The following is a 25,058-nucleotide window of genomic DNA, read 5'->3' as shown; positions in this document are numbered from 1 at the left end:
GTCCTCTTGAGTCTCCTTCACCCAGGCCCCACACCCATGTCACTGGGCAGGACTGAAAGCCTCGGGAGCCAGAGTCCCTCTTTGTAAACAGTGCCCGGTGACTCACGATGCAGACAAACTCGACACAGACTACATCAAGAAGTACCTGGGGGACCTGACCCCACTCCAGGAGAGCTGCCTTATCCGACTTCACCAGTGGCTCCAGGAAACCACAAGGGCAAAGTGAGTATCGACTCCCACTGGGCAGCCCCGCCACCTCTGGTGCTGTGGGAGGTTCCTGAGAGGGAGCACTCCTGACTACTGTAGCTGAGACAGTCCTCCTGTGTGCGTGTCCCCACTGCCCTCGCTGCAGGTTCACTGCCTTCCCTGTGTGCACTGCTGCTGCGTTTCTGTGCGCCATCACTGAGGTTGGTCTACCTCAGAAACAGCAGGTCATCAAGTGGCAGAGTAGCACAGTGTTCCAGATATTTGTGCATTTTAATTTTGAAAAGGTTTGGAAGGAGGTCAGAGCTTTATCCAAGATTAGAAATGTTTGAGCTTTAATTCTGAGGTTTTATATGAAATCATAGCCTCATAAGAAATTTGGTTTTAATAACAAGCTTTGTGCAGCAAACACAAACCTGGCTAGTCATCAGTGAAAGGAAGCTGGGGCCTGCAAGAAGCTGTCCTGGTCTCTGATTCTGTCAGTCCTGGTTGCTGTGAACAGATACCCAAGAGCTTCTCAACATCAGTCATTAGGAGAACAGCCTCAGGAAAAGAGCTGCTCTTGATGTCTGCTGAGGTGGGTGAGACATGCTTTCAGCTCCTCAGGTAGTCTTCCCAAAAGGCCTGGAGGTGAGTGCCCTTCCATCACCTCCTTCTTTCAAGTGTGCAGAAACTGAAGCACAGAGAAGTTGAGCTCAAGGTCTTAAGCTAGGAAGTGACAGGGCCAAGATTTGGACCAAGACCATGTGGTTCCAGTACCATATTCCTGTTTATTTGGTACAGGTGGTTGAACTCAGGGGTGCTCTTCCACTGAGTCAAATCCCCAGCCCTTCTATTTTTTGTTTTGAGACAGGGTCTTCCTAAGTTGCTAAGGGCCTTGCTAAGTTCCTGAGGCGGCCATGATCCTCCTGACTTAGCCTCCTGAGTCAGTGGGTTTACAGGCATGTTCCCACATTCTTAACCACTTCCATGTGCCTGTGGTCCTTTCTTAGTGACCCTGTGCTTTAATTATGTTCCAAGGAGTGGGGTACCATGCGGGCTTTTGCTCCCACTCACTTCTTGGTCTCTGGATGGTCTAGCCACCCACATTAGTGAGCAGGTGATCACGGAGGGGAGAGACCTGGTCTGGATGAGACTTGGATCATGGTCTCAGGCTTCTTTATTCAGGTGGCCAGCCTGATCAACAGGATCCTGAGGTCCCTGCATGTCAGCAGCACCCCCACACTGCCAATTCCAGCATGGTTTCCTTGCAGCTCTTAGTGGAGTCTACTTGTAGAAGTGCACAGAGCATAGTAGTACATCAGCACATAGATTTGAAGTGTTGCCTCTGTTTAATAAATCATGTCTTCACACTGCCCAAACTGAAATGGAGCACTAGGAAGGTTACTCATGGTAATACTGTTTGTTTGTTTTTTTTTTTTTTAAAGCATCAGGCCAAGATTTCTCTGGGAACAGCTAATTTTATTTTTTTCCAGTGCTAGAGATCAAACCAAGGGCCTCATGCATGCGGGCAAGTGTTCTACCACTGAGCTGCAGCCCCTGCCCAGCACCAACTGATTTTAAACAGTGTAATAGTGCAGTTCACTGTTGGTAAGAGGTGGGAGTTTGAGTCTTGATCTCTTAGCAACCCGGTGTTTTCCCTTAGCAACAACAACTTCTTTTCTTCCCCCAGTACTGGGGATTGAACCCAGGAGTGCTGTACCACTATGTCACCTCCCAGCCATTTTAAAAACTTAAATTTTGAGACAGGGTCTTGCTAAATTGCCCATCCTGGGCAACTCTTAACATTACTTAGAAGGATCTTTTCTTCGCCTAGATCCCAAAGGATGAGCAAATGTGCTCGGGACTTTAATACTGACAAGGCCAGAGAGATCATTTGTCAGTCTTTGATGTGGCGGAAGCAGCACCAGCTGGACTACATCCTGGACACCTGGACCCCACCCCAGGTGCTGCAGGATTACTATGCGGAAGGATGGTACCACCATGACAAAGGTGGGCATGCATGCGTCTGTATCTTCACTGCCTGGTCTCTGGGGCATCCCGAGGGCTCTGCCAGACCAGAGGGCCTTGCCGGGGGTGTTGCCCTCCTCTCTCACACTGGGAGCTTTCCCCAGTGTGAGTCAGCTGGTGAGACTCCCTGGCACACTCCTGTCCCACCTGGGCAGCCAAGGGAGGGCCACGACGCTTCCTTCCCTGCGGTGCCCTGGGACAGTGGCTTCACTTCCTTTCTCAAGAGTCTGTTTTGATCTGTTAAAAACTCAAATGTTGGTGGCAGAGTGTTTTCAGCAGCACTGTGCTAATAAAGGAATTTAATGACTTAAGCCCATACAATATCTGGAAAATGTCCAGCCAGGTCTCTACATCAAAGTAGTAAAGGACTGCAGTTTTTCTCCGGGGAGTAAGTGGAGCATGGACCTGGGACAAGCAGCTCTTGAAGTGGAGGTGGCCTCCCTTCACATGCTGGCTCTGTGGATTTCCTGCCTTGCACGAGGTGCTCCTTTCCCCCCGGGGCTGGAGGTTGGTGGCTGGCAGTCAATCACAGACATTGAGGGAGGCTGCCGGGGTTGCTGTGGAACTGGCTTTCCCTCCTGCCTCTGAACAAGTCCTTTCAAAACTGTAATGTTCCGTCTGTCTTGTTTTCCTAATCGACTGTCTTTACTTATTTATTGGTACTGGGGATTGAACCCAGAGGTGCTTTACACTGAGCTACATCTCCAGCCCTTTTTATTTTATTTTGAGACGATCCCTCACTAACTTGCTGAGGCCGGCCTCAAACTTATGATCCTCCTGCCTCACCCTCCCAAATCACTGGTGTGCCACCTCACCCAAATTGTTTTTCTCCAAAGTGACTGTAGTTTTATTGATTTTAACTAGAAACACTTATATTTTTTTCACCATGTGACCTGAACTTTAAAAGGTTAAAAAGTTTGGTAGTAAGACATTGACAGATGTGTCCTATTAAAATTTGGAAGAGGAACCAAGTGTGGTAGTGCACACCTGTGATTCCAGCATTTTGGTAGACTAAGGCAGGAGGATTGCAAGTTCAAGGCCAGACTCATCAGCTTAACAAGACTGACTCAAAAAGAAGAAAGGCCTGTGGCTGTAACTCAGTGACAGAGTGCCCTAGGTTCAGTCCACCAATACCACCCAAAAGTAAAATGTTGGTAGCAACTTTTTGTAGATTTGGTTTTCTACAAGATTTGGGGGCACAGAAAACATTTTGCTCTATGTAAACAGACCTAGCGCCAGCTTCTCCCTGGAGGCAAAGTTTGCTTCTGAAGGATACATGGCAGATGCCAGCCTCCATGCAGGATGATTCTACTCCTCTCCCTTCACACCACGTGACAGCCATGTGACGAGTTAGGTTCCTCTCAGGCTCTGTCTATTAGTTCTCTAGGTTGTGGAGGTCTAGAGCCAACGTGCTGATTGGTGTACACTTAAAGGATATCCAGAATGTTCTCATTTATTTTGGATTTAAAGAGTGGAAATTGAATAGAAAAAAATTTTTAAAAAATTTATTACTGTCACAAAAAAAGAAAAAAATTTCAGTACTACTTATTACTTTACTAAAATTACTCTGAAATGTTCACATTTTTCCTGTTCCCAAATGAAATTGATGTGTACTTAGAATTTTAAAAAAAGTGGAAATTGAGGAAGACTAACTTTTAAAAAAATATTATTGATTTATTAGCAACCCATTGATTCTTGAACTCTGCCTCCCACAAGATATGCTGAAGTCCTGATACTGCAAATATGACTATTTGCTCTTTGGGTCTGTGCAGATGTCATAAAATGAAGATGGGGTCCTCCTGGGTAAGGGTGGGTCCTAGTTCAATTCCTGGATCATGAGAAGAGGAAAGTTGGACAGAGATGGGGTGATGTAATCAGAACCAAGGGCTGTCAAGGGTTGCTGGGAGCCACAAGGAGCTGAAAGAGACAGGGTGACTGCATAGACTGTGTGCCCTTGAAGTTGACACTGATTGAGAGTATTTTTTGAAATTGTTTTCTTTCAGCGGACTCAGTTTTACCAAATAGTATTTTTTAAAAAGACACTAATAATAACTCACAAATGGTTCAAATTAATAAAATATTACATAAAGTGCCTAATGTAGTGTTTTGTACATTGATGTTGAAGTATAATTTTTTTAGATGAATTTAGTTATATACTTAATAGTATTGGTTGTGATTGTAGCTCCAATAAGGCTTTTTAAATGGAACTTATGTATATATTCAATATTTTTTGTAATAACAGTAATATTATAGTTAGTCAAACATCAACAAATAAGTTGCTACTGAGCTACAAATATTTTGTACAAATACTTAGTTTTAGGTATATATGCTCAAAAATCAACATCTGGTAAGATATTTTGTGTTAAGAAAAATTAAAAAGCAATAAATAATGTGGAACTGTAAATCCCATCCATTTGTTTGATTAGCAAGGGAAATAAAATTCTATGTAGCATAAAATATTAAGAAAATTTTTTTTGCATTTGTAGATGGACAGAGTGTCTTTAGTTTATTTGTTTATTTTTATGTGGTGCTAAGGATTGCTCCCAGTGCCTCACATATGGTAGGAAAGCACTTTGACACTGAGCCACGGCCACTGCCCAATATTGGTATTTTTAAATGAGTTCTTTATATACTAATAAAAATTTTAACCCTTTATAATTGTCATTTTAAATATATGACTCTTGTTACAAAGGAGATGTCCTGAACTCACTAACTGTTAAAAAAATAGATTATGTATTTACAGTGTTTTTAATTCACTGGATCAGAACCTCATGGCCTGAGCAAATTTTACCTATAATTTACATTAGACTTAGTATTCTGAACAGCACTTATTACCCTATCAGACATAATAGCTAAACAAACTTGTTGCATATGATCAGTACTTTTTGAGGATTGTAGACTTAGCCTCTCCACTTCTAAAACTCTGTGGTTTGCACTTCTATATGTTTACTCTTAAAATACAAATTACATGAACTTTCTCCATCATGTTTCTACCTTTCCAGATTGTTCTCTGCATTTCCCCTCAGAAATAACTTTTTAAACTCTGTACCTAATTACTAAAATGTTTACTTAAATTTATTCAAAAATTGCCTTTAAGGATCAGAATTCAATTTTTTTAAGTTTTGGAGATTAAATTTTATATATTGAAAATATTTATTTTTATTCATTGATTTATTTATATATCTGTGAAACAGTCACAACAATCAAGGTAATAAATAGGTGTATCACCTCCCATACTACTTTGTTGTTGTTTTTACTGTTTTGGGATATTTTGTTTTTGATTTTGGTGATAGAAACACTATCTAGTGGCTTACTTTCTTAAAAAATTGTTAAGGGCACTATATAGTTTTGTTCACTACTGGAATACCATAGTTCAGGAGATCTCCAGAACATATTCATCTTTCATAAGTGTCTGTTACACTGAACAGGTCTCCATCAATGTGACACAACATTCACAGAGAGAAGAATAAAATCTCATGATCATCCTAACATTTAAATAACATTTGACAAAATTCCATACTGTTGATGGATTAAAACATTCAGTGAATGAAGTTTAAAAGGGATAAACACAATAAGGGTCACATGTGAAAACTCATAGCTAACCTCACACTCAAAGGTGAAAAGATGAATACTTATCCTAGATGATCAGGAAAAAGTAAGAATGCCCACTCTTACATCTTTCACTTAACATAGAACAGGATATTCTAACCAGAAAAGTGGACAAGGAAAAGAAAAGGCATCCAAAGTGCAAGAAAAAAACAAAATTATCCCTGCTTGCTGATGAAATGATCTTCTCAATGTCCTTCAAGAACTTGCATATATATATGTGTATGTGTGTATGTGTGTGTGTGTGTGTGTGTGTGTGTATGATCAAACTGGTACAGGCATGCCTTAGCATTGGATGTTACAGGAAAATGTGAATTTAAGAAAATGTTGTCACATCGATCACCACATGCAGGAAGTTGTCTTTTAGAGTAATAAGAGGATAAACTAATTCAATTAAATTGCCCATCTAATTTGAAAATTCATAATTAAATTAGATCATTATAGTAACAAGAATGTTGATGATGACAAAGCTGAGTGCCATACTTGGAATTCAACTCTCTCAGGGCTGTCTGGTCTATACACAGAACACAGTGCTTCCATCTATTCTATTTTACTAATTTCCCATGTGGGTGTGTTATGCTGGTATATGCAAATAAATTTTTGGTTAATATAAATCTGTTATCTTCATCTTAGCTCCAAATTTTATTTTTCACAACTGCTTCAAATAAATAAAATGTAGGTGACATTTAGGAAGGGAAGAAAATATTTCCTTCTTTTACAGGAAGGCTTCACTCAGAAACTAAATTAAAAACTGAAATTTATTTGATTTACTTTATTTCTGGGAATCTGTAATCACCCTCTGCCTTTTTGGAAATATGGTTTTTGACAGCTTTGTTTTCTAGTTGATATTCTTTACTGTTGAAAGGCTTATGTACATTTTTCTCTAATGTGTTTTCCAATAGAGAATATAATAAATTCCCTGGCAAATACTTGCATGTCTATTTCTCTCTCAGGGATAGCTGTTTACATTAAAGCTCCTGTAGTAGTTAGATGAGTTCACCTCAGTAGCTATAGCTTTATTTTTAACATAGCATGCATCCCACTGTTCAAAGTCCATCAAATAGAAATTTCATATAATTGTTGTTACTATAAAGTCACATGAGTGAGTGAACACTGTCAATGTGTTTTAGAAATAAATAGAAGAGTTCCATTAGAGTGACTGCCTTAATAGAATTGCTCTGGTCTTATTTACAAAAACTGAGTCATTCTCCTCTGGATAGGAAGGATTCAGTTTGACAACTGATTGCGCTCTTCATATCCTCGATTATAAAAAACAAGTGGCTAGCCTTGCCTTCTGAACAAAACCTATTCTGTCTGTGCTCTCTGGGATGCTCACCTTGAAAGCTAGTCTTATCTCTCTGTGAAGAACAATATAAACTAGAAGTACATAACATTTGAAGATGCCCAGGAGATGGAAATTTCAGTGTTTTTGCACATTTTCTGCAATGGATGCTGTACTGTTGATACGCTCTGGTCCTCACAGCCTGCTGACTGGCTCTGGCTGAGAAGCAGCAGTGGAACAATGGAGCAGTGGAGTCGGGCCTGAGTGGGTCTGAGCACTGGAGGCCCTGCTGCAGCATGAACGCTGCCACACAAGCACAGCGAGCCAGCACCAAGAGGAAGGAAGGCTCGCTGACCTGTCACCCTGCAGCCTTCAGACCCAGAAGTAGGGAGGCCGGTCGTGGAGGCCTGTCGCAGTAGCCAGGCCCACGAAGCACTGCGGGCCTATCCCAACCTCAACCTCCACTTCTCGACCTGCATTGAGAAAATGGAAGTGGGGCAGAGCTGAATGAATGCCGGACTCAAGAATTAACCAATAGAATTTGCACACTTTGGTCCAATAGCGTTTGTACAGTTGCAAGCCCTAATTAGCTTAACTGTGGACCAATCACAGTAGCCCAAGTGCTATATAGATGCCCCTTTGCCCCCATTTGCCGAACACATTTGGAGGAAGAATACCTACTGGGAGCTCTGTCGTCTACCTGCTCGGGTTCTATGCTCGATCTTCCGGGAATGCTTTTTCTTGTGGGTGGATGATGTTCTCCAAATTCAAGAGGGAAGAACTTTGGAAGAAAAAGAGGGTGAGTTGCTGGAGTGCCCTGCACTGTAGCATGTCCAGGGAGTGGGGTGTGTCCAGTTTCACAGCATTTCTTTTTGAGCTTCCAGAGGTCAGTATGCACTTAAGGTTCCTATACTGACTTTTTACTTTCGTTTTCCCCTTGTTACTGGAAAATGCAAAAGGTGTTTTGTCTTTCTTGTGAAAATTCTTTTTTTCTCAAAACCCTGTTTGTTTATGGGTGAGATATCTGAAATCTCAGATTCTGATGTAAGAAAATTTGAAGTAGTTAGATAATAATTTCAGGAAAACCAAGAAATAAATGTGCAGGGGAGACAAAAAGAACCCCTAAATGAAATAATGTATTAAGTCTTGATTTACATGTACTTGTGTGCTTATACGCATAAACGTACACACATTTTTTTAATCATATAATTAAAATTTATTCCAAATGTTTTAACTCCAGTTTTATCAGGATTTTTGTGGCTTTCCCCTCACAAATTACTTATTTGTGACTTTAAGCATCTTAAGCTGTGGAATTTCTTTCCTTGAACAAAATGGGTTAGTGTGATAGGGTGAATTTACCAATGTCTGATGAGACTAAAGCACTACAATATTGGCTTGTAACTCAGGCTGACAGAGAGTTGATCTGTGAAATATTGAAAATGTTGAATTATCTCAATATTTTAGGAGCTCTCTACTACTATTTTCATAGTGATACTAGGTTTAACCTTGGTGTGTAAGAAAAAAGTTTAACTATCCACTTTCAATGGTCTATCTCACTTGTTCCCTGAAGGTCACAGAGCAATGAGAGGTGAATGTTTGCTGAGGTTCCTTACTAGCCCCCACACAGGCTAAACTTGGGCTTTCCAGACCCAGTCTGGGCTTAGGTCTGCATATTGAGGGTCATTCCCTTGAAGTTGTTTGCTAATAGCCCCTGGCATTTCTTCTTTGACCAATCAGTTACTTAGAAGATGTTCATTTTTTCTGATATTTTGTGGTGCTATTTTATATTATTTTATTATTGCTATTGATTACAACAGTTCTGTTGTGGTCAGAGTATATAACTGATATGATTTCAGTGTTTTTAAGTTCATTAAGACTTACTTCATAGCCTGGTATGTGGTCATTTCAGTAAGTGTGCCAAACATATTTGAAAAATTTAAAAAATGGCAGAAAATCTCTGCTATTGTTAGGTATAGTGTTTTGTAAAAATAACAAGTTGTTTTGCAGTGTTCTTCATATCTTCTAGTTTATTGGCAGATTCTTTTGAATGTTAATTCTTCCAACTATAATTTTGGAATATTCTATTTTTTGCTTTAATTCTGTAAACATTTTTCACTGTATTTGGAAACTATATTTAAATATGTAAAGTAGGTATGACTACTATTGTGTCCTCATGAATTACCACATTATTATAATGATCTATTCCTCCATAACTTTGCTAATACCCACTGTCTTGAGATCTATTTTTATCAGACATTTGGGTATGCTTACATTTACTGAATTCATGACACATTTTTCCATTAACTTACTTAGAATTTATTTTTTCTTTTTATATTTAAAACCTATCACCTGTAGCAGCATATACTTAATAATGTTTTAAGCCCATCTTCTTAGCTTCTGCCATTAAATTTGCTCTTAATTCATTATTAAACTTTAATAAAATTGCTGACATTTTTATTTTGTCTACCATTTTAAGTATATCCTACTAAGTACTCTTGCATTTTGTTTCTTTTTTCTTATCAAAACTTTTAAAAATTTGCATTAGAATTACCTTTAATTTTCCTCTCATTTTTGTAAATATGCTTCTTTGCATTTTTCCAAAAATATTAGGAATTTAAATTCTAGGGATTTAATATTTACTTAAATTTTCTAAGCTCATTCACATTTACTATTGTATCATCTCATGTAAAACATATGCTCATGCATAAACATTTTCTTTTTTCACATCATTGTGATATTGTTGTCTGTATTAGGGAAGAAACAGTCATAGCTAGCTGTTTAATCAGCAGTTATTCTACCTGTTCTTTACTTTGAAGCATTTTCTTAGCAGCTTCAATAACAGTTAAGATAAAGTCATGTTTATTATAGTTGTTTTAAGTATATTGCAACCAATGTATGAATCAGGTATTTATTGGTCAGAATTGTGATTGTGGGTAGACTCTGAAGATCCCATCTCTAGTTTTCTGAATTTTCCACAATGTGTTTCATTGCCTGCTTACCAGGTGCAGTTTCTTGTTTCCCTGACCACAAAGATTGTTTCTTACTAGGGGCATAACCATCTCATCACTTATGTCCCACAAGCTGGACTAAGGGAAGGTAGGCTACGAAATGAGTACTTCAGAAAGCTGTCTGCCCAGCTCCTTTGCATGTGCACTCCTTAACACCTTGTCAGTTGTTAAAACTCCTGTACCTTGAGCTGATTACTTTTTACATTTTGGCCACATCTAATGGTTGTTTGAAGAGGTTAAGCACCCAAAAGGATCTGACTCTGTTATTACAAGAAACCAAAAGTCAATGAGGTATCAATCATTATGTTCTTGTCTCCCATTCTCAAGCCTACCATTTTATATTCTGATGTGACATGCTTGTACTGGTAAGCTACAAAATTACACTTTTTTTTTCCGTTTAACTCCCTGTTTAGTAACTAGGGAGCAATAGAGGGAGATTGGATCATGTACACGAGAGAAGAGAGTTGATTCTTTGGTGATAACTGCAAAATCATTTTGAATATTGCATATGAAAATTGGTTCTACTATTTCTAATTTATACATTTTATGGATAATCATAGAATTGACTAAAGCATTTAGTAATGTCTATTTATATGGCATATTCAGTATTATATTATTTATGTGGTGTGTAATTGCATAGTATATGTGATGTACCATAATTTTCTGTCAGTTATTAAAATTATATATTTTATATTAATGTATTTATTGAAATTTAGTTTTTTTAATTTCTCCAAAACAGTTCCTTGAAAGTGTGCAAAAAGAAAAAAAAAATAAACATTTATGAAGATTAAGCTATGTGTCTTATGTAGACATGAAAGGCTTGAAAAAGGAAATACCTCTGAAATTATAATATACAAGTAGAGCAAACATGGAGAACTGAACTGCTGTACTCTCCCTATATTATCCGGAGTTGTGTAGAGGTTGGTACACATAAAATTAATATGGAAATCAGTATATCATTCCTAAAGACTTATTAATGGGTGAGCTCCAGCTGCTAGCTATGTGAAAAATTAGTAATAAATAATTTGTAAAACTTAAAATTATTTTGACTCAAAAATATACACACACATTCTCATCAATCGCTTGATTTTACTTCAAAAATACACTTTAGGGGGAAGGTAAAACTTTCCTTTTTTGTTATTTTAAAAAGAACATTCAAAATCAACCCCCAAATCAGTGTTAGTGTAAAATAGTGATTTTTCTTGAAGTTTCCATCTCTATGCCTGAGAATTTTGAAAAGATGATAAATGTTATTATAGTAACATAGATGCAGATATGTAAATATTGATTATTTTTAAAGCCCGAATACATTATGAAATTGTTAGTTTCTTTGTATTTAAGTGCAGTATTTTCTAACCAAACAGAAAAAACATAGCTTGTATTGGTTAGATGACTGAGGCAAGTATAAATGTCATTTAGGAATGCTTATATTATATCCATCTTTATTAGAAAATAAAACCTCTGGCAGTTTGCATTCATCTTTTTTGAAATTACACTAAAAGTAGTTGATAGTGGAGATTCATTGTGGCTGTCTACTATTTCTAGGATGAAGGTCTGCCACAGAAAATATTATGGTTGCAATAATAAAGAACATGTTATTTTCATAACATGTAGGATTTATATAATCAAATTGAAAAAAGGACTTTTTTTATAACTAATAAATATAAACATGTATTTCTCCTTTGGTTCCATTTAGGCTTAGGCATATGCTGTATTTTTAATTAATTTTGTTTAATTATAATCCTATAGCAGCTATGAAATGTGTTGAAGGTTGCTAGATAATGGCAAAAAGAAAGAGTACAGATGAAGGTTTCTGTAATTGATAAAGGCTAAACAATGGACATTTTCAGATTTTGCGCACTGGGCTGGTAGCTAACTATCTTGGTTAGAGCTGTGCCCTAATTTGTATCTGTACCCTTTATTTTGTGGAAGAGCAACTAATATGCAAGATTTACTTGAATATGACCTGACAGATACATGCAGATTCATTTAGGGGATAAGCATCTGTGTGTGTGCATTATTACTTAAAATTTTCAGCACTCTAAATTGATAAAATCCTTAGACTTATGCTTTTAAATCTGGCAGGTAACAAGTTCAAGAGTCACAGCTCCATCTTAACAATAGTAAAATCTTGAGCGGACTGAAAAATGGAGATCAATGATTTGAGGTTGAGATTATAGTTCAGTGTTAGTGTTTGCCTGGCATGTGCAATATCCTGGTTTCCATCCCAAGAACTGAAAATATATAGGTAATATTAAAGTATCTAATAATTCTACTCACACTTCTAAAAAATCAAGTATATGTCTTAGAAGAAAAGGGAAGTCACAGGGCCAACTACAGCCCCCAAAATTGGAGAAATAGGTGAACAGGAAGAATGACAACCTACCAGGGCATAAAACCACAATGAGAAATCTTCATGGAAAGTAATGCCTGGGTAGGAAATATCTAAGCTGTAATTGATGTGTATCTGGAGGCTCTATGTGTACACATATGAGAAATAAAATCTCACTAAGAGTCATAGTCATGGGAGATGGAAATATTTTTGTAAGTTTTACCTCCAGGAACTCAATTGGGTTTCTGTAGAGAACATTGAAAAATCCTCATGTTCTGGCAGACTGTGGCAAAAATGACCTTCATGAAATATACTAAAGCATTCTTTTCTTCTTAATAAGGTCTTTCTGTGGGAGAAACTAACCAGAACTTAACTTTCGGGGGTCTTACCAGGGCCTAACTGACTTGGGGAGTGTAAACACCCAGCGCCATTCCTCTGTAACTATACCAGTGTACCTAAAGGTGAGGAGGAGAGTGACAATCACTTGTGAGCTCACAGTCCAGAGGCGTCCTATTAAAGTAAGTGGATCATCATAGGAAGAATGCTTCCTTTCCTCAGCACCATCCACACTTTACTGATGGCCTATTTATAGCAGTTCCTTTTATGTAAAAGATTTTGACTATCAAAAACAATTACAAGCATCAGAAGCAAACAAAAGCGTAAGCAAAGTAAGATATTAACAAGTTAATTACAAACTATTATGACATTCTGCTGTAAGAAACAATTTACACTTGTGAATAGTTTATTTGTGGAAATCTCCATTTCATATTTTTGGAAAGTGATTATCCATAAGTAACTGAAATCATGGGAAGCAAAACTGCAGATAAAGGGAACTACTATATGGAATATGCAGACAGTGTGGTGTTACTCAATCCTAAATAGAGAAAACTTCCATGCATTATGCATATAACCAGATAAATTGAAAGAAGCTAATCTGAATAGGCTATGTACTGTATGATTGGAACTAAGTGACATCATGGAAAAGGAAAGCTATGGAGACAGTACAAAGAACAGTTGTTGCCAGTGGGTAGAGAGAAGAAAAAGATGAACAAGTGAAGCACAAAGTTTTTGGTCAATAATATTGCATTCTACTCTCAGTACAACTAATTAGAACAAATTTAAAACCTAATTAAAAAACTATTCTGTAATATCACAATGGTGGATACAGTCATTTTAAATTTGCTCAAACTCATACAGTGTACAACAGTGAGAGTGAATACTAGGGTATGTAGTGGATTTGAAGTGATAATGCATCAATGTATGTTTATCGGGTATAGCAAATGTGCCTCTCTGGGGTAGAATGTTAATAATACAGGGATAACTGTGTGTTTGGGGCAGGAGATCAAGTGTATCTTTTGCTCTATTTTGTGTGAATCCAAAACTGATCTAAAATGAAGTTCTTAAAACACTAATCTGAAGTCTTACTTTTATAGGTGAAGATTTAAGTGGCCAATTTTTCATAACTGCTTCAAGGACTAGCTTCCATATTCTCTACTTATGTCATTATACTGAGTTATTTTGCCTTTATTGCCAGGATTTTCAAAACAAATGATAATGTATTTTATTTCATATTTTATTTGATAGCATTTTAATCATACTTTTCTTTTATACACACTTTGTTACTATAGGTAGCTTCAGTTTCCAGTCTAAAAGGATAATAAGGGGAAGAAATAGAAGAAAATTCATTTATTAGATTAAAATCAAAAAGGGCTCAGTGGTTCCTTCCTAATATGCATCAGGCCCTTGGGGCAATTAAAAGTGCTTTTCTATTATTTAAGAAATACGCTATTTTTTTATAGCATTTGGGACTACAGATCCTTTGTAGTTCTCAATTTGTTTTTCTGTCTTTTTGAGATAGTGTCATTGTCCCCTTCATTTTTTTTTTTTTTTTTTTTTTTTTTTTTTTTTTTTTTTAGGTGCTGGGTATATACACAAAGCTCTGCGCATGCTGGGCAAGCCATTTATCATTAAGTTACACCCTTAGTCTTACTTTTTGCTTTTGAATTGGCCCCATGTATGCTATACTTACTTATTTTCTTATATGGTTTAAATTTGCATCTGCAAGTTATTTATTAGCTTTATGACTTGGGCAAGTTATCTCTGCAAATTAGTTGTCTGTTGTAGAATGAAGAAAATAATATCTACCTTGTAATAGTGTTGAAGATTAAATGAATAATAAATGAATAATAAATGATGAAGCATTTAATATTCTGTGTGTGTTGGTTTAACAATTATTGTAAGCAAAGACCTTGACTCCTTCCATACAGTATTTGCAACTTTTAATTTAGTAATTTATTTTTGTAAACAGTGTAACAGAACTTTGTATTAAGGAATAATAAATACCATCATATATTTTTTTCTTTCTTTTCTTTTTCAGTACTCAGGATTGAATCCAGGGCTTGCACATTTTAGGCAAGGCCTTACCACTGAGTAATGTCCTAGGCCTAAAATATTAAAACTGAGACTGCCCTTTTTCTTGCGAAAATACCATATATAGGCTTACTAAATTGACTTTTATATGCCTCTTTTTTCCCCTGTGATAGGGCTTTTCCATAATTATAGTTAAGTGGTGTAATGAGCTGATAGCTTAATTTTTATATTTGGTAGGATTATTACTAATTCCTAGATTATATTATTCATTTTTGGTACCAGGAATTGAACCCAGGAGTAGTTCACCACTGAGCCATTTCTCCAGTACTTTTTTATTTTAAGACAGCATCTCTTTAAGTTACTTAGGGCCTTGCTAACTTCTGAGGCTGGCTTTGACGTTTTCATCCTCCTGCCTAGGCCTCCTCAGCTGCTGGGATTCCAGGTGTTTGCCACCCTACCTGGCTTTCTAGATTACATTATTAAACCAGATTTTTATCTATTAAAAATCATAAATTTACGTAGGGCAAAGTTGTTTGATTCATTCTGTTATTTTTTTCCCTCCCCCCCCACCCCTCCCACCCCTCTTTTCCGTCTATACAGTACTTCCTTCCTCCATTCTTACCACCCTCCTTATCCCTAACCCTACCCCTAATGCTAACCCCTCTTACCCCCCATTATATGTCCTCATTCGCTTATCAGCGAGATCATTAGTCCTTTAGTTTTTTGAGATTGGCTTATCTCACTTAGCATGATATCCTCCAATTTCATTCATTTGCCTGCAAATACCATAATTTTATCATTCTTCATGGCAGAGTAATATTCCATTGTGTATATATGCCACAGTTTCTTTATCCATTCATCAACTGAAGGGCATCTAGGTTGGTTCCACAATCTGGCTATGGTGAATTGAGCAGCAATGAACATTGATGTGGCAGTATCTCTGTAGTATGCTGATTTTAAGTCCTTTGGGTATAGGCCAAGGAGTGGGATAGCTGGGTCAAATGGTGGTTCCATTCCAAGCTTTCTAAGGAATCTCCATACTGCTTTCCAGAGTGACTGCACTAATTTGCAACCCCAACAGCAATGTATGAGTGTACCTTTTTCCCCACATCCTCGCCAACACCTATTGTTGCTTGTGTTCTTGATAATCACCATTCTAACTGGGGTGAGATGAAATCTTAGTATAGTTTTGATTTGCATTTCTCTTATTACTAGAGATGTTGAACATTTTTTTATATATCTGTTGATTGCTTGTACATCTTCTTCTGTTAAGTGTCTGTTCATTTCCTTAGCCCATTTGTTGATTGGATTATTTGTATTCTTGGTGTAGAGTTTTTTGAGTTCTTTATAGATTCTGGAAATTAGTGCTCTATCTGAAGTATGAGTGGCAAAGATATTCTCCCACTCTGTAGGCTGTCTTCACATTACTGATAGTTTCCTTTGCTGAGAGAAAGCTTTTTAGTTTGAATCTATCCCAGTTATTGATTCTTGTTGTATTTCTTGGGCTGTGGGAGTCCTTTAAGGAAGTCTGATCCTAAGCCAACAAGTTCAAGGTTTGGACCTACCATTTCTTCTATAAGATGCAGGGTCTCTGGTCTGATTCTAAGGTCCTTGATCCATTTTGAGTTGAGTTTTGTGCAGGGTGAGAGATAGGGGTTTAGTTTCATTCTGTTGCATATGGTTTTCCAGTTTTCCCAGCACCATTTGTTGAAGAGGCTATCTTTTCTCCATTGCATATTTTTGGCCCCTTTGTCTAGTATGAGAAAATTGTATTTATTTGGGTTTGTGTCCATGTCCTCTATTCTGTACCATTGATCTACCTGTCTGTTTTGGTACCAATACCACGCCGTTTTTGTTACTATTGCTTTGTAGTAGAGTTGAAGATCTGGTATTGTGATACCCCCTGCTTCGCTCTTTCTACTGAGGATTGCTTTAGCTATTCTGGGTTTCTTATTCTTCCAGATGAATTTCAAAATTGCCTGCTCTATTTCTGTAAGGTACATCATTGGAATTTTAATTGGAATTGCATTGAATCTGTATAGTACTTTTGGTAGTATGGCCATTTTGACAATATTAATTCTGCCTATCCATGAACGTGGGAGATCTTTCCATCTTCTACGGTTTTCTTTAATTTCTTTCTTTAGTGTTCTGTAGTTCTCATTGTAGAGATCTTTCACCTCTTTTGTGAGATTGATTCCCAAGTATTTTATTTTTTTCGAAGCTATTGTGAATGGGGTCGTTTTCCTAATTTCTCTTTCTGAGGATTCATCACTTATGTATAAAAATGCATTGGATTTATGAGCATTGATCTTGTAACCTGCAACTTTACTAAATTCACTTATGAGATCTAAGAGTTTTCTGGTGGAATTTCCAGGTTCCTCTAAATATATAATCATGTCATCAGCGAACAGGGATAGTTTGAGTTCCTCTTTCCCAATTCGTATCCCTTTAATTTCTTTGGCTTGTCTAATTGCTCTGGCTAGAGTCTCAAGGACGAAGTTGAATAGAAGTGGTGAAAGAGGGCATCACTGCCTTGTTCCAGTTTTTAGGGGGGATGCTTTCAGTTTTTCACCATTTAGAATGATATTGACCATGGGCTTAGCGTAGATGGCCTTTACAATGTTAAGGAATGTTCCCACTACCCTGATTTTTTCTAGTATTTTGAGCATGAAGGGATGCTGTATTTTATCAAATGCTTTTTCTGCATCTATTGGAATAATCATGTGATTTTAAGTTTTAGTCTGTTGATATGGTGAATGTCATTTATTGATATCCGGATGTTGAACCAACCTTGCATCCCTGGGATAAAACCCACTTGTTCGTGGTGCACTATCTTTTTAATATATTTTTGTATGTGATTTGCTAAAATTTTGTTGAGAATTTTTGCGTCAGTGTTCATTAAGGATATTGGTCTGAAATTTTCTTTCCTTGATGTCTCTGTCTGGTTTAGGTGTCAGGGTGATATTGGCTTCATAGAATGAGTTTGGGAGGGTTCTCCCCTCTTCTATTAAGGATATTGGTCTGAAATTTTCTTTCCTTGATGTCTCTGTCTGGTTTAGGTGTCAGGGTGATATTGGCTTCATAGAATGAGTTTGGGAGGGTTCCCTCCTCTTCTATTTTATGGAATACTTTGAGAAGTATTGTAATGAGCTCTTCTTTAAAGGTTTTGTAGAACTCGGCTGAGAACCCATCTGGTCCCGGACTTTTCTTTGTTGGTAGGCTTTTGATGACCTCTTCTATTCCATTGCTTGAAATTGATTTAAGTTGTGTATGTCCTCCTCGTTCAGTTTAGGTAATTCATATGTCTCTAGAAACTTGTTGATGTCTTCGAGGTTTTCTGTTTTGTTGGAGTATAGATTTTCAAAATAGCTTCTAATTATGTTTTGTATTTCACTCGTGTCTGTTGTGATATTTCCTTGTTCATTCCGAATTTTATTAATTTGAGTTTTCTCCCTCTTTCTCTTTGTTAGTGTGGCTAAGGGTTTATCAATTTTGTTTATTTTTTCAAAGAACCAACTATTTATTTTGTTAATTTTTCTGATTGTTTCTTTTGTTTCAATTTCGATGATTTTGGCTCTTGATTTTAACTATTTCCTGTCTTCTACTCCTTTTGGTGTTGGTCTGCTCTTCTTTTTCTAGGGCTTTGAGCTGTAGTGTTAAGTCGTTTATTTGTTGATTTCTACTTCTTTTGTTGAATGCGCCCCATGAAATAAATCTTCCTCTAAGTACTGCTTTCATAGTGTCCCAGAGGTTTTGATATGATGTGTCTTTGTTCTCATTTACTTCTAAGAATTTTTTAATTTCCCTCCTGATGTCTTCAGTTATCCATTCATCATATAATAGTGTATTATTTCATCTTCAAGTATTGGAAGTTTCTGTTTTTTATTCTGTCATTTATTTCTAATTTCAATCCATTATGATCTGATAGAGTACAAGATAGTATCTCTATCTTCTTGTATTTGCTAATAGTAGCTTTGTGGCATAAAACATGGTCTGTTATAGAGAAGGATCCATGTGCTGCTGAGAAGAAAGTGTATTCGTTCTTTGTTGGATGGTATACTCTATATAAGTTGGTTAAGTCTAAATTGTTGATTGTGTTATTGAGATCTATGGTTTCTTTATTCAATTTTTGTTTGGACGATCTATCCAGCGGTGAGAGAGGTGTGTTAAAATCGCCTAGTATTATTGTTTTGTTGTCTTTTTGATTTCTGGATTTGAGAAGGATTTGTTTGACGCACATGGATGAGCCAATGTTCGGGGCATAGATATTTATGATTGTTATGTCTTGCTGATTTATGCTTCCCTTGAGCACTATGTAATGTCCTTCTTTATCCCTTCTGACTAGTTTTGGCTTGAAGTCCACATTATCTGAAATGAGGGTGGATACTCCAGCTTTTCTGCTGTGTCCGTGTGCATGGTTTGCTTTTTCCCATCCTTTCACCTTTAGTCTATGGGTATCTCTTTCTATGAGATGAGTCTCTTGCAGGCAGAATATTGTTGGATTTTTCTTTTTAATCCAATCTGCCAGTCTATGTCTTTTGATTGATGAGTTCAGGCCATTGCCATTCAGGGTTATTATTGTGATATGATTTGTATTTCCAGTCATTTGTCTCATTTTTGTTTTTTGACATGATTTGGTTTCCCCTTTATTTGGCTATTCCTTTAGGCTAGTTCCTCCCGTTGCTGATTTGCATCATTGTTTTTCATGTCTTCCTCATGGAATATTTTGCTGAGAATGTTCTGCATTGCTGGCTTTCTTTTTGTAAATTCCTTTAGCTTTTGTTTATCATGGAAGAATCTTATTTCATCATCAAATCTGAAAGTAAGTTTTGCTGGGTATAAGATTCTTGGTTGGCATCCATTTTCTTTCAGGGCTTGGTAAATGTTGTTCCAGGCCCTTCTAGCTTTTAGGGTCTGGATTGAAAAATCTGCTGATAATCTTATAGGTTTCCCCCTGAATGTCATTTGATTCTTTTGTCTCGCGGCCTTTAAAATTCTGTCTTTATTTTGTATGTTAGGTATTTTCATTATAATGTGCCTTGGTGTGGGTCTGTTGTAATTTTGTGTATTTGGAGTCCTATAAGCCTCTTGTACTTGGTTTTCCATTTCATTCTTCAGATATGGGAAATTTTCTGATATTATTTCATTTAATAGATTGTTCTTTCCTTTGGTTTGTTTCTCTAAGCCTTCCTCAATCCCAATAATTCTTAAATTTGGCCTCTTCATGATATCCCATAATTCTTGTAGATTCTGTTCATGATTTCTCACCATCTTTTCTGTTTGGTCAACCTTGTTTTCAAGATTAAATATTTTGTCCTCACTATCTGAGGTTCTGTCTTCCAGGTGTTCTATCCTATTGGTTATGATTTCTATGGAGTTTTTAACTTGGTTTATTGCTTCTTTCATTTCAAGGATTTCTGTTTGGTTTTTTTCAATATCTCTAACTCTTTATTGAAATGATCTCTTGCTTCCTGTATTTGCTCCTTTAACTGTTGATTGGTGTGATCATTTAATGCCTGCATCTACTCTTTCATCTCCTCCTTCAATGCCTGCATTTGCTCTTTCATCTCATCGTTTGCTTCCCTGATTGATTTAATTATGTACATTCTGAACTCCCTTTCTGACATTTCTTTTGCTCTGCTGTCATTGGTTTTATTGATATAATATCTAGGTTCATTTGGGACATTTTCTTCCCTTTTTTTCTCATATTGGTTAGATGTCAGTGGAACTTTGTGCTATTGCAGAATTCTTCTATTGGCTTATAGTGTCCCTGTAGATTTCCAGTGTATCACCTTCCTGCCTTCAGTAGCCTGAAGTCTTGGAGTAACTTGATAATGCAGTGCTTCCAAAGAAAGCTGCCCCTAGCCCACTACTGGTTCCAGGACTTGGAGCTGGCTCTGTGTGGAAAGGCTCTCACTGGGGGGCCTGCTCCAAGAAGCTAGCCTGGAAAGGCCCTTCCCGCCAGAGTGGGCCTGGCTGCTTGGGAAAGTCCCTGGCTGCCCTGCCTGGTCTCTGAAGCAACCTGCGGGCAGGAACTCGCTGCCGTGGTTCAGGGACTTGAAGCTTGGTTCTGTGCAGAAAGGCTGTCACTGAGGGGCCTGCTCGGAGATGCTGGAGAATCTGGCCCTGTGGGAGGAGCCCACCGCCGGAGTGCGCATGGCTGCCAGGGGAGGACTAGCTGCTCTGCCCTAGTCTAATAAGCCACCCAAATCCGGGCCTGCCGCCTGGGCAGTGCTTCACCCATTGGGCAGTGCTTCACCCATTGGGGGAGACTCACCCCGTGGCTCTATTTTAGTCAGAGTCTCTCAATGCCTCCCCTTCTTGAATCCTGGGTTCTGGAGCGACTGGAGATGCAGTCACCCTCTAGTCCGCCATCTTGGATCGCCCTGTGGAAAAAGCCTGCGGCAGGGGGCGCTGGGGGCAGGTCCGTCTGGAGATGTCTCTGGCTGCCTTGCCCTGTTCCCAGAGGCTGCTTGCAGGCTGGAGGTCTCCGCTGGCTTGGGGGATTTGTGGCTGGCTGTGTGTGGGAAGTCTTTCACTGGGGGGCCTGGTCTGAGAAGCTAGCCTGGAAAGGTGCTTCCCACCGGAGGGGGCCGGGCTGCGGGCTGCTTGGGGAAGTCCCTGGCTGCCCTGTCTTGATCCCTGAAGCAACCTGCGGGCAGGAACTCACTGCCCTCCCTAGACAACTTTCTAACACACCTTTTCCAATTTATACTCCTATGAGCAATGCCTGAGAATGCCTTTTTCCTTATGTCTTATTCAAATTGTAATATTATTCATGTCTTCTTAAAGGCCTGGGTGAAAACTTTCTTAATGTAATTGCTACCCTTTAGAGGTTTATAGCTTGCTGAAAATCTCTGTGGGTTGAGGTTTCTCACCTTTTTGGTTTTAGAGTTAGGATGTTGAGTGGTCTGAATATTTTAGAAGACTCATGGAGAATTACCTAAGTGCTCATTAAATTGTACTACTAACCAACTGTTGTTTATTTGATGTTTTGTTTGTACCAGGTACTGTGCTTTAGTTACATATGCTATTTAGTTCTCATAATCTATATTAGTGAACTGTTGCTGGAATACATGGTATCACAAAACTTAGTGGCTTAAAACAGCAAACACTCATTATGTCAGAATTTCTGCAGTCAGGAATTAGAAAGTAGTTTAGCAGGGTGGTTTTCACAAGCATCTCAGGTTGCAGTGAAGATGTCAGCCAGGGCTTCAACATATAAGGCCTAACTAGGATAAGAGTGAGTGTTTATGTGAGTGTCAGAGGCCCTTTGAACTTGAGTGGTAGCAGAGGAAGTGGCAGAAGTTGTTACTGACGTGATTTGCTGGGAACAGGTGAGAAAGAGAGAGGTGACTATCAGCAAGAGACCTCAGTTCCTCCCAACATGGACTTCAAGCTGGGAATGTTTGTGTGTCCTCCCAACATGGCAGCTAGCATTCCCAGAATGAGTGATCCAAGCAAGCAGAGAGGAAGTCATAAAAATGCCTTTTATGTGTGACGTTTCCAAAGCTGCTGATTCTCATTTCCTTTTTATTCTGATCACCGAAAGCAAGTCATTTTAGTCCAGCAAACACTCAAGGGGAAACAAAGAGAAGACTATCAAAAGAATTTGTAAACATATATTAGAACCATCACACATCCCTCTGTACAGTTGTTAAACAGTAGTCTGTTGTTATTCATACTATGAAAAAAAAAATAAATTTACTAATTACCTAGCCTTATCTCCTGCCTCTGGCTCTCCTCCTACTCTGCTTGAACTAACCATCTCCGTGTTTTCCAGACACAGAGTGTTTCTTCTCAGCTGTTCATTTTTTCAGTAAATGCTTATCAAGTCTCTGTCTTTGTGATGAGCCTACCTGGAAGTTAAGCAAATGTGGTCCTCAATCATATGAAGCTTACAGTCTTGTGGAGGAGAGAAACCTTAATCAAATAATGACACAAAGAAGCATCACCTCGAGAAGTGCTATGAAGAAAAAGTACCCCCGAGCCTATTCATGCTGTTGATCCCTGCCTATTCCCCAGTGACACTGTCATCCTTCTAACCTAGAAAGAATGCCTGTTTTATTTTATTTTTTTTCATATATAATACTTAACTTTTCCATCAGACACTGACTTAGGACAGGTTTCAGTACGTTATACGTTCCCACCTAATATTATTTCAGAACTTTGCCCAGTATCACTTTTGGTTCTGAATCAGTTCTTTAAAATGACTTCTCTCTCAGCTTCTTGAGGTAGTGTTCCTTACTTCCTCTCTTTCTCACCTGTTCCCAGCAAATCACGTCAGTCACGACTTGTGCCACTTCCTCTGCTGCCACTAAATTCAAACCACCATTATCTCTTACCTAGACCACTCCAGTTGCTTTCTTCCTGGTTTCCATGTCTACAGAAGAGCAAGGGTTTTTCATCTTACAAGTTATATCCAGTCACATAATGATTCTCCTTATACCTCTTCCTGTCACAGCTCAATTACAGTTCATATCTTTGTTCTGATTTACAAAATCCTGCTTGTTCTGACCCTTTTCTGCATCTTTGGCTTCACCTCACACACCAGCCCACCCCAACACACATTATTTGGTCCTGCCACCCGACCTTTTTCCTATTCTTTAAATATGTCAAGCTCTTTCCTGTAATGGGATTTTTCCCTAGCAATTCCTTCTACCCTAAAGTGTACTTCATCCAATCTTTGTATGATTAATTTCTCTTTCTTATTTAAATTTTAGTTTAAAATCCTTCTGCAGAGACCTTCTCTGACTTTGATCCAAAGTAGCTATCCAGTCACTCTTACCAGGTCACCTTATTTTAATTTTCTTCTAATGCTGTCTACCATCTGATATTTTACTTACATTAAATCATTTATCTCCTGCACTGAAACATAAGCACCATAAGATCCCTGACATCTGTGTTTTTCACTACAGGTATGTAACAGGACTTAATAAATATGTGTTGTATTAAAGTGAATGAAAAAATAGTCGTGTCTCTGGACTTTCCTGTGCTAAGGGGAAAGAAGGAAATGAGAACTTGAATTCCTAAGTTCCCAAGTTCTTCATTGGACTCCCTTATCCAGACCAAGCTGCTGCTCACTCCAGGAGCTCTGTTTAACTTCTTTACATAGTACTTAGTACTTTCTGATTCCCTTGTTTTTCTTTCACCTTCTTTTGGGATGAAAACTCCATTAGAGCAGAACTCCGTGATCTTATTTGCCACTGTCTCCTCAGTGTCTGCAGCAGTGCTTGGCACAGAGAAAGATGCCCAAGCATCTATTGAAGGAATGAAAGGAAATGTAGTTCTGCCTTCTCTAATGTCCGTCTGCTACCTGCCACAATTCTTGACCTAGAGCAGTGCCCAGAAATAACAATGATTATTCTATAAGCCCATTCTTGATATCATTGCTGTCAGTAGATCCACATTCTTATCCTAGAATTTGGAATAGGAAAGCAGTTTGGATCTAAGAATCTTTGAAGAGTTTTTTTTTTTTTTTTGGAGCTACACTGCAAACCTCATTAGAATGTTATCTCTGCAGCCTGAAATTGAATGTTGTAAAGGTTCCCCCAGTCTCCATGCAAGAGAAGTTCTGCTATTTAGAATTCTGCCCCTAAGTAGCAGAAGGAAAGCTGCTTTTCATTTTGATTCAGTTCCTATTTTAACACATTAAGTGAATCAATCAATGAGTCAGTGGTATTTATTGTACCCCTTCAGGGTACGAAGTAGTGCTTTAACAGAGTTACTGAGTTTCAAATATGAATCATATTTTTAAACCAAAACCAAATCCCTGTTGAAAATCTGTTTCAATTGTCAAGGTATAGTTCCCGTAGGCTATATTTTCTAATGATGGGCTTTTACTTTATAAAATAGGTTCCCACATGGACTTGAACAAAATTAAGTTAAACACTGAAGGTGTTATATTTTGCCAAAGTGAACCCTTGAAGTGATCCCTGATCCTTAGCTTTCTTCTTGTCTAACTATTGAAGGATTGTGTGCAATCACTGCATTTTTTGCATAATTTAAAATCTTAGACCTTATAAGTATGGGACTACTATAAAGAATAATAAATTCTCTTTCCCCCTTTGGCACTAGTTTAGATTGGGCAGGGAAATGAGGGGTATTATTACTGCCTCCTGAATCTGATCTGTATCCAAGGTACTTTAAGTTCTTTACTCCTGTGAACTGAAAGTGTACCTTGATTTCCGCAGTCATGGAGTTTGTGAAGGAAATATGTCTACAAGTTCTGCTTTCATTATTTGTT

At 38.0% G+C, this 25,058-nt stretch overlaps 1 protein-coding gene and 1 long non-coding RNA gene across 17 annotated transcripts in view; one reads left to right on the top strand and one right to left on the bottom strand.

The window, feature by feature from the left end:
• Nucleotides 1-25,058, bottom strand: part of LOC306668296 — a 547,020-nt gene that overhangs the window by 232,123 nt on the left and 289,839 nt on the right. The gene's annotated exons all lie outside the window — the stretch shown is intronic.
• Nucleotides 1-25,058, top strand: part of LOC306668291 (uncharacterized protein) — a 140,031-nt gene that overhangs the window by 38,988 nt on the left and 75,985 nt on the right. For 13 of the 16 annotated variants that reach the window (XR_013765818.1, XR_013765819.1, XR_013765820.1 and 10 more), the window contains one exon: nucleotides 114-3,547. The exons of the other annotated variants lie outside the window; for them this stretch is intronic. The gene's annotated coding sequence lies outside the window, so the exon portion shown is untranslated. Of the gene's footprint in view, nucleotides 1-113; nucleotides 3,548-25,058 lie in introns of those variants that run through there. 16 annotated transcript variants of the gene reach the window in all.

Source organism: Sciurus vulgaris (assembly GCF_902686455.1).
Source record: "Sciurus vulgaris genome assembly, chromosome: 8".
NCBI classification, from domain to species: Eukaryota; Metazoa; Chordata; class Mammalia; order Rodentia; family Sciuridae; genus Sciurus; species Sciurus vulgaris.
The sequence above is the reverse complement of the archived record's forward strand: the minus strand, read 5'-3'. Positions and strand labels throughout refer to the sequence as shown.